The 10534-nt window shown below is 39.2% G+C and overlaps 1 long non-coding RNA gene across 1 annotated transcript; it reads left to right on the top strand.

Annotated features, from left to right (window-relative positions):
* Positions 1 to 2492: 2492 nt before the first annotated feature.
* Positions 2493 to 10060, top strand: LOC116216468. Its single transcript, XR_004159244.1, has 3 exons — positions 2493 to 6573; positions 7150 to 7262; positions 9211 to 10060. It is a non-coding gene; the product is annotated as an uncharacterized LOC116216468 (long non-coding RNA).
* The last annotated feature ends 474 nt before the right edge of the window (positions 10061 to 10534 follow it).

Raw genomic sequence — 10534 nt, 5'->3', positions numbered from 1 at the left:
AAAAAAAAAAAAAAAAGAACTGTAGATGTTTTGTATGATTGCACCTTTCATGAAAGAACTGTATATGACCTTTAAGTGCATAAGCCCGTGTTGTGCTTTGGTGCAGTCCCCTCCAGCCTTTTGAAGTGCCTAATAAGCAAACATTAAAAGTAACTGTGAAGTGAGAGTGACTGAAGATACCTCTCTATGTAGATTTTACACCTGCTTTCCAAAGCATACATTCGATAAAAGGGACCTTAAGAAGCACTAAGTTGCATGTTTGACAGATGTTTGGCCACATTCAAGGCCCAGGATAACAACCATCTACCCCAGGAGAGCAGCTTTTGTATAATGTATTGTGAGGAGGCTTCTGCAAGGCTCAAAATCAGTCTGCAGCTCCAAAGTCTGTGCGTGAAGACTTGTAACAGAGTACTGTTACAAGTACGGCTTACAGGCTCTGGACGTCTATACTTAAAAGGGCTGCAGCATTCAGTCATATTTAAGAGAATAATGTCTATCACTTCAAGTGATAAGTCAATGCTTTACAACTCAGGCATACAGAGTCTTCTCCCTCTGCACGGGCTCCTCAGCATAGCAGGGACACGTGGTGCAAATGCAGTGTTTCTGAACAGCTTTGAGCATTTCCATGCAAATGACACCACGGGTCATTGCAGTTATTCCAGGAGGGAAAAAAAAAACCAACAACAACAAAGAAAACCACAAAAAAAGGAAACAAAAGTGACAAGAGAAAAAAGGAACATTTTCTCCTTTAAGCTCAAATCCTGTGTAGCTTCCTGATGCATCACAGGCCACAGACCCCCAGAGAATCAAATATTCCCACCTTCAGCTGCCAGCAGAGATATTTCCGACCATTCTGTCTCTGCACTTTTCCCTCTTATTTTCTACATTATCTTCCCAACTGTCAAAACAGTAGCCATTTCACAGAAGCTAGTTTCAGGCTGAGCCTGTTTTCTGGACAGAAGAAGGGAAAGAGAGAAGGGATGTCAGAAAGGCACAAGGACAATGAGACCTTTAGTGAGATGTGACACTGCTAATTTGTGTGTGATGGCTCTCCGGGCCATGAGCTGAACAATGCCAGCTTGTAGGGTTTGCCTTGACATCACCTCTTTAGTGAGAGCAGCGGTGTAACTCTGGATATTACTGCTTGCTGAGAAGATTCTGGCTCTTACATGGAAATACTTTCTTGTCTTCCTGCTTGGAAATCCCAAAGGAGCTGCTGGGGTCCTTTCTGCTTTTTAACACCTCAACTCTCAAGGGCTCCCCTTGTGCATGCTTGGAGAGAAAAGCTTTTTTTCTTCATCTCGCATAAATGAACAAACCTGAGAGTTTATGATACAGCCGAGAAGACAAGGCTGCTTGAAAAGCATTGCTCTTTTGACCCATTTTTATCCCCATTTCAGCAAGCAGTACAAATTCTTCTCTTTGATTTTGTCCACTAACATTAACAGTGCCTCATGATGTTAATTAATACTGTAAGAGGCTAAACCTCAGGCTGACTGCTGAGCATGTGGGAATTAGTTGTGTGGGTTTGTGGAGCAACATCTGCCCGTGAATAGATTTAAAGAAATAATAATTAAATTAAACAAAAGAGAAGCTCTAAGCTGAATCTGTGGCTAATGATTAATATTGCTTCACGTTCAAGATTTTTTTTTCCCAGCTTATTTTGTTTAATGATTTTCAGCTATGAATATTACATGTCCTTCTGCAGTTAATTATTTATGCTGATGAAACATGGCACTCTCCGTAACTGCCTTGGATTCTGAACGGAAAGGAACATAGTTTCTAGATGGTTCCTTCTGAATACCGATGGCTTACAGAGGCATCTTTCATCAGAGATAGGGTTTACTCAAAGGAGGCTTGGGGTTCACTGGAAGAAACTCTTGTTAGAGCAGAGCTTTCACCATTGGCCTCTGGTTGTGTATGCCAGGCTGCCTGCTCTGTGCTTCAAAAAGCCTGCCCTCAGAAACCCTCCCCTTCCTGGTAGAAAAGCCTTTCACATGAAAGATTAATTAGTCATCAAGGTTTCTATTTCAGAATTTTTGGTGCTTTAGGAGCAGTTTGCATCTTGCCCAGGATTTTAAACTGAGCTTGGAGTCTGGCTAAGCAAAACGTTGACATTTTGAGCTCTCATTTTAAATGGGCATGAAAGTGCTCATCAAATATTGAAATCCTCCCCAAGCTGGAATTATCTTTTTCCATCCAGCTCTGATAGTTGCTGTTTATGGATCTCTTTCCAGCCAGATATCTCTCATTCTGTGAGCTGATCTAGGCAAGAGCTTTGGCTGAAAAAAGTCTGCAGATATTATCTCTGCTACTGTGTCATTTTAGTCAAAGAATCATAAAATCATGGAGTCGTCATTTAAAGGTCATCTAGTCCAACTCCCTTGTAGTGAAAAGGGACACCTACAGCTACATCAGGTTGCTCAGAGCCCTGTCCAGTCTGACCTTGTCTCCAGGATGGGGTATCCACCACCTCTCCGGGCAGTGTTTTCCAGTGCCTTAACACACTTATTGTAAAAATCTTCTTCCTTATATCCAATCTAAATCTCCCTTCTTCTAGACTGAAACCATTTCCCACTGTCCTATCACAACAAACCCTGCTAAAAAGAGTGTTCCCTTCCTTCTTACAGCCCCCCTTTAGATACTGAAAGGGCGCTCTCAGGTCTTCCTGGAGTCTTCCCTTCTCCAGGCTGAACAGCCCCAGCTCTCTCAGCCTGTCCTCACAGGAGAGGTGTTCCATCCCTTGCATCATTTTTGTGGCTCTCCTCTGGACACACTCCAACAGGTCTGTGTCTCTCCTGTACAGAGGGCTCCACATCTGTATACAGTACTCCAGTTGAGATCTCACCAGTGCAGAGCAGAGGGGCAGGAGCACCTCCCTCGACCTGCTGGCCTCGCTTCTTTTGATGCAGTCCAGGATACAGCTGGTTTTCTGGGCTGCCAGGGCACATTGCTGGCTCATGTCCATCTTGCCCTCCAGTAGTATCCCCAAGTTCCCAGGTGTATGGCCGTCCTGCACCAAAAGACCCTTGATTTACCAAAACCCTAGCACCACTTTTGGACAAGTAAAGCCTTAAAAATTTGAGCTTTATCCTAAATTGAATAGCCTGAATGAGAAGGAAGCCTATGAAATATAATCTTCAGAGAAACTAAGCTTGTTTGACCATCCTTGCTACTAGGTACCAATCCTACTTAGGAACTCAGGTGTTACAAATGTGTTTTTTTACTGAACTCAGAAGTGGGATATAACATTAACATTTGGTGTTTGGTGGGACGTCTTTAAATTAAATGAGCTATATATCAGCTGTGATTCATACCTCTTTAATTTTTCCTAGTGGTGAATTTGGCAAGTCTCTTTAGCTGCCACAGAACCTGGGTGCTGAAAAACTCATATCGAGCTGTCGTGTAACTCATACACGACAGCTCGAGTAGCTCCAGAATCTCTCCTTGCAAACACAGAATGCTGGAAATCACTCGACCATGGGGGACTCTGTGCCTAGCCAGAATGCTATCTACATCCTGACTCCCATGGCTCTTCTTCTCCTGTCCTGGCAGGCAACCCGGTGGCATACTTGTCTTTCTCTCTCCTCACTACCCTCATTCCAACTATATGACAAACGGCCTTTCAGATACCTGCTCCCTAAATAACACATTCAGTGCTATATAGTATAAGTATAGCATATTGTCAAGAGCATCTTAGATGCCTATTTAGGTTATGGGTCAGATATACTGAATCAAGAGAAAGAGATACAGCAGTGTTTCAGGCTGAAGGCTTGATACCAGTTGGCCCTAGCATGCATTGAGGCTTGGAATCCCAAGAGTCAGTCAAAATAGTCCCTGTAAAACAAACTCCAGAAACGATGCTATTCAACATACATCAACTATTTATAAGGAAGTTTGCTGATATTCTTGACAAAGCAATTTTTTTTTCCCCTGCACAGAAATTGACATTGTTAAATAATTGAAAAGAAAGCAGCAAATCACAACGGTGGATGGTGCTCAGATGAAATTTTCAAAAGCATTTAAGAGTATTTTCAAATGGCACTTTACAATTCCTTACTTTTTTAACAGTACTGTTTAGGCTATGTGAAAGTTTGTGCCAATATAAGCTGTACTGTTTCTTTTACACTGATCCAGGCAATTCTGAACTAACTCCATAAGCAGCTAGTGCCATGTGTACATATTCTCTGCAGCTTTTGTACATTTCCCCTAAGTCTCTTTTGTCTTGAAATCTTCCTCATTTCAGGATTGTCTATGTTTAAAAAAATGTATTTTCAGACTCCTAACAATGACATCTTAAATAAAATAACTTCCTGTAATTCTGATAGCAGCTACCGTCCTTATTTCCATAGCTTTCATCATTCAACTCTAATCCGCTTTCTTTCTTGCTTGTCATTATTTGTCTTTGCTTTTATTCTTTCTGATCACTATTGTTATCCAATTTCCTTCCTTCTTTCATCTTTTCCCAACTCCCACTGCATTTGTGTCCTGTCATTTTGTAATTTTGTTTTTACTCCCCATGTAGCTTTCTATCAAATATACAACTTTGTAACTGACTTTATCTTCATCTTTCTACCTTTTTTTCCCTTTTCTTAGTCATGCTCTGGGGATCAGACAAAGGCTGACAATCCTGGCAGTCGAAGACGCTTCTCACACAAAATCCACAGAGCACAACCACTCAATCTGCTTCCCCAGTGAATGGCAGAACAGCCTTTGGCTTCATCTGTTATTCATATTAGCCTGAAGGTTCTGAGGGACAGCATGTATCTCTTACTGTGTAATATGTAGTGCTTAGAACACTGGGGGGCTTTGATCCTAATTGGGGTAGAAGCTATTGGAGCAATAATAATAATCTCAGGGATCTGGGTCTTGCCTCACCACGAGGCTTTGGCTCACTCAGGTGGTACAAGAAGAGCTCAGAGGAATACCTCTGCTACATTAGCTAATCAAGCATTTATTTACTAATTTACTTAGATTGCTACCAAAAAAAAAAAAAAAAAAAGAATGAGAGAGAGAGAAAGAGATTGAAACCATCCATGACTCCAAGAGTCTTTAATTAGCAGCAAAGAAATGATCAGGAGTCAATGTCTCCACGACTATTTGAATAAAAAGGGAAAAAAGATTTCTTCACAGAAATAATTCCATCTCAATAATTAGCCAAAGGTAAGACCCAATGCATGACCTCTTGCAATGTTAGAAGGAAAGGGAAGGAAGAGGATAGAAGTTACCAAATAGATGCTTGATCAGTTTCTCTCAAATAATTTTTGTGCTTGGCTGTATCTGTCTTGCTCCATTAATTTTGTGCTTTAGATTACTTGGATACATCTGACATGCAGCCATTTCTGAGAGCAAGGATTATACTCATGCCTGCAATCTCACAAAACAGAATAAATCTTCTGAATATATGAGAAAATTCCCCTTTCTTCCTTTTCTATTTTCCAGGAGGAATGGCCTTCAAAGTTCAGAGGCACGCTCTCGGATAGTAGTTAATGTTTACTATGTCTTATTTGGGATTGAAGAAAATGAAAAATAGGTCATTAGCTGTATGTCAAAAAAATTCTATGATACTGAGTTACTTAACTCCACATTCTTGCATATAGCTGTATTTGTTTTAGTTGTCAAATATGGCCATACTGAATGATTTCTTATGTGGTTGCAAGAGAAAGTGACCATGTCTTTCTCTCGAGAAAAACTTGTCCTGACAGAGGTGTCAGGGACAATCTACTTCACTCAGCTCAGGGTGCCGCTCCTTGTCCCTGAAGCTGTTTGTTCAGCAGACAGACAACTCCAAGATGTTTCTTGAGAAACTTGAACTCACAGTCTACTAGATTGGGAACAGACCTATCTTAGAATATTCCCATTTGGAACAAAATCCCTCTCACTTTTTCCTGAGTTATTCTTCATAATCACACAATCAAAAGGTAGGTCATATAGGTAAGGTGAGCAAGACCAAGATTTAGAAAGCATTACCCAAATGGAAGGCCATTGCTGGATCTTTCAAGTGTTCAATCCAAACGCACTGGAGCACAGTCTCCTGTATATCTGTAATCACCAGGTACACTTCTTGGTCCTTTTCAGCCTTACTCTTTCTGCAACTCCATCTCTCTCTATCTTAAAGGAAAGAGGAGTGATTGCTTTCAGACAAGTCAGATTTCAGTAGGTTCACTCTCAGTTTGCTGAATTGTTACTTCATGGTCTGTAGAAACTCTATTTTCCTGCATATGAAAACTACCATGTTTGTCCTCATCAACACATTTTTAGGAGTTATACAAGAATGAAATGCCTTTAGAGATAACTATGAATGCATATGGTTGTATGGGTGTATAAATGCATCACCCAAATCCAAGTATTCATTTAATGCCAGAGCTGAGCAGAGAAATCCTCAAAACTTACTGCTTGATCCTGACCCAACAGTGGTTTTGAAGCATTTGAAAAGTTTCAAGGTGTCAAGCAAAAGAATTGATCGACTGAGGAAGCCAGTCAGTCTCCCTCTGCAGTCAACAAAAAGGGAGAAGATCTCTCCAAGAGCAGTCATCCTCATCCCCAAAACAGCTGCCTGGAATAGCCTTGCAGGTGAGTACTATTTCCCTCTGTACTAAAAGGACTCAGAAAAGGCAGGTGCGTGGCCCTGTATTGGAGCTCTGCATAGTGACTGTACAGTGACTTGTACAGTAGTATCAAGGAGGTACAGCCAGTGCAGCACAGCTGAGGGCTAAGCATATGTACAAGGCCCTGGTGGTCTCTGCATGAGTTGAGAGCTACTTTCTCAGAGCGGGCAGGTTGCAGGCACAGCAAGGACGTACTGTCTGGGACATGAAACAGATGCTCGCCTGTTGTTTGACCTGGAGAACATGCTTCAATTACACTATTCATTATGGGGAACTAACATTTCCCTTGCCAGCTTGGTAAATCTGCTTTCACTCGGAATGCACACTTGATGAAACTATTTGTCCTGTAATGAATACCAATTTAAACTTCTCATGCTAACTTTTGCACACCCTAATGCGTGGCTTTTTATTGTGTCTAAAGCTAAAAGCATCTCTTTGCAGCCCCGAGGACCAAAGTGCTCTCAGCCTGGAAGTAGGGTTCTTGGCTCCCCCAGTAATGAAAACAGAATTGACATTATTTGTTTTGTGATCATGCCTCTAGGCCTCAATCAAAAATGACACAAGACAACAGATGGATGCAAGTACACAGGGGAAGCAGAAGACAAAATATTTATTCATTTAGTAAGCATCAGCCACGTTGCACCAGCTGCTCAGGTATTAAATATTTTGTAGGCAGCATTGTATAGATATAAAAATCATAATAATTGTTGTTATAAATTAGCATATATGAGAGAAAGAAAGATTTTTTCTTGCTGTTGTACTATGAGACTGGAAAATGTGGCCATTAAATGCAAGCACCTCTGTAAATATAATCAGCTATTCTTCAGCTGCAAACATTGCATTATCCTAGATTGAGCTGAAGTTGATGTTTGTGTTCTCATTTAAAAGCTGATAAATATCATATTTGAATTTTGTGACAAGTGTGTCTGCAGTATATAACTCGTTTTAGTTTGCAATATTGGCTAATTCTACATCTGTTCAGATATCTAAACTGTTATGAAAACTCACCCCTCCCAAAAATGTCCAGAAGCATTTTAAAGTGGCACTGATGATGGAATACACAAAGGGGAAAAGAGGATGATGAATTTTGTTCTAGAATGATATTTTGAATATAAACTTATGAAAACATAGAAATCATAACCATAAATCTTATGATTTCAATAAATATATTTAGTGACTGTTTTTGAAGACCGGCTTAAATGGTGAAAAACTAGATTCCAAGCTTATAGCTCACATACCTTTAGAATGTCTTTCTTGTTTTACTCAGTGAGTGGAACCACTGGAAATTTTCCAGTGAAACTTCTTTCAATTTGGAAAAGGCAAAATGGAATTTTTTCAGGGCAGTATCCCAAGATCGATTAAACTTTTTTCAGGATGATTTTCTCAGACTTGAAATCGTATTACTTCTGTAACCAAGGGAGAAGAATCCATTCGTAACTTTCCCATTTCTGTTGGTGTCAGAAATGTTCCATGCCGCACACTGTAGGTGGTCCATCAGTCACGACTATGGTGTCTGTTATTCCCATGTCCAAAATTTAAACTGAAAGATGTTTCTCAAGAGTACATTCCTTAATATGGAAAGACAGGGAGATTAGGTTAGGGCCAGATTCATTTAGATCTAAATAAATATTTTTCCTAAGTGCTTTTGCAAAATTTGCTGCCCAGTTATTTTGTTCAAAGTTTGAAAGCTCCAATAACCGCTGTTAAACCTATATTATAACTCACTTTTTTTTTCATGTAAGGTTGTTTTTATTGTCTTTTTAGTCTGGTTTATAAAGACCCAAAATATTAATGGCATTTTTTTCCCCTTACTTTTCAAGGACGTTACTAAAGCAATTTTAAGGGGAAGAACATGAAACAAGTAAAAACACATGGAAAAGGGAGCTTATGTATACAGTACATTGTCAGCTTAGCCAACATACATAAAGTTTATTCATAATTCCAACTTTTTTTTTCTCATTTTTTCGTAAGAAGGGGAAGAATGACAACAATACTAACTGAGCCAATGAACTTGATTCCATATGTGTTAAATAACCTGTAACAGATTCCCAACTAATGTAACTAACCACCAACTGTAATGAAGGCATGTCAGATAAGGAATCAGCCTTCATATTTTTGCAAACACTAGGGAAATATGACATGATATTTAGAAAATCTTATAGGTATTTTTACCCTCGTCAATAAACAATAACTACCTTTCAGCTATTCATTTTGTGTTTTGACACCTGACAAAATCTGTAACGTACAGTTTCTAGGTATATGAATTATACGAGATCCAGATGTACCTTTTCTATGTAAAAAATTTGCATTACACTTTTTAATATTTCCATTAGCTCATTTTTCTTCTGCAAGTGGCTTTATTTCTAGGACAACTAGTGAGAACTTTGGCTTGTTCCCAATTGACGGAATGTTTGTGTAGTGAATATGCAATTTATGAAGCATTTGTAAGTACTTGAGAGTGAGCATAAATTCTAATAAATCCTTTTTCCAGTAGAACTTTCTTTAAACTTCTGGTCTTACAGATGGACTTAATATGTATTTTAGAAAATCTAAAAGTTGAACTACCTAAAGACATTCATATAGCTTGTCTTCTCTCTTTCAGGCTGAATTCTAAACTAAATTACCCAGAATGCTCCCTCCTTTGAATTACTGTTCACCTCAGTGCTGAAATTAGCTTGGAAAGACATTTATATGGACAATCACATTCCACATTAATGCAATATAAGAAGTATATTAGACTCGAATTTCATCCTACGATTTTTGTGTGTATGTGTGACTGGAGTAAATTTTTTAATTTCTGCCTATGGATTAGGCTGTCACTACAGCATGTCTAATAGAATTACATCCTCTTATAGTAAGTAGGGCTCAGTCTGGTATCTTCTCACAAAGAGCACCTTTTGAACTCTGATCATCTCCTGGGCTCTGGACAGCCTAAGGTGTCACGCTCATTGAAATGGTCAGACTCAACTCCTAAGACTTTTCCAGGCCATGGTGGACATCAGCAGATGCCATAGCCTTCAGCAATTGAGTTTGCCTTACCACAGGGGGTCACTAGAAATCAGTGAGAAATACTTCCTTCTTCTCTAGGAACTATGAAATGCTCACAGCCACTATGCCATTCCCTATTATTTTCAAGACTTCAGTGAGGGAAAAGCAGATGTGATTATTTTTCTTTATAACCAGACAGCTCTTACCACTAAAATATGTGAGTGGTTTCCTAAAATTTCATAGAAGTTTGCTCTTGATCAAAGCTAGTTTGAGTTCAAAAGCTCGTGATCATTTATTTTTCTAGCATAACTTTGTATTTTTCATTACATTTGTTAAAGCAAGTTTCAAATGTGACATAGACCCTTGAGTTTTATTATCGGAGTAGAATTTTTGTTTCTTCCAAACTACATTGTACATCATAATTTTTCTTAAATAAAAATTAATACAATTAAATATGATAAAATGAAATTGTGTTCTACTAAGCTCTGTGCAACTGAGGAAGTGGTTGTGAGCAGCTGCATATCTTTTCTCTTACATAACCCGTTTCAGTTTTATTCATGACTGCCCCATTAAGTCTATGCCCTATAAAGTCTATTCAACCACACTTGCACTGTACTCTCTCACATTCCTTTCATTCCTAAAGGTATGTTAAAAAAAAGAGATCATAGGCTTGAAGTTTGACTCTCTATTGCTTTTGGGATAAAGCAGTGTGCCTAAGGGAGCCTTCTCAACATAAATTACAAGAAATTAAAGACCTGCATACACCACAGTAGAAACAACATTTCATAAACTTTACCAAATGCTATCTGATCATTTTCCTTTAGGCAGATAGGAGGTCAAGCTGATATCAGTTAATCTTAGACTGCAGCTATATCTTGGGTAGTGTTCATGAAGCCCTTGAAATTCCTCTTTCTTTTTCCAGCTGCAGCCATTCATCC

Source organism: Meleagris gallopavo, chromosome 3 (genome assembly GCF_000146605.3).
Source record: "Meleagris gallopavo isolate NT-WF06-2002-E0010 breed Aviagen turkey brand Nicholas breeding stock chromosome 3, Turkey_5.1, whole genome shotgun sequence".
NCBI lineage: Eukaryota > Metazoa > Chordata > Aves > Galliformes > Phasianidae > Meleagris > Meleagris gallopavo.
This window is presented reverse-complemented; position numbering and strand designations above follow the sequence as displayed.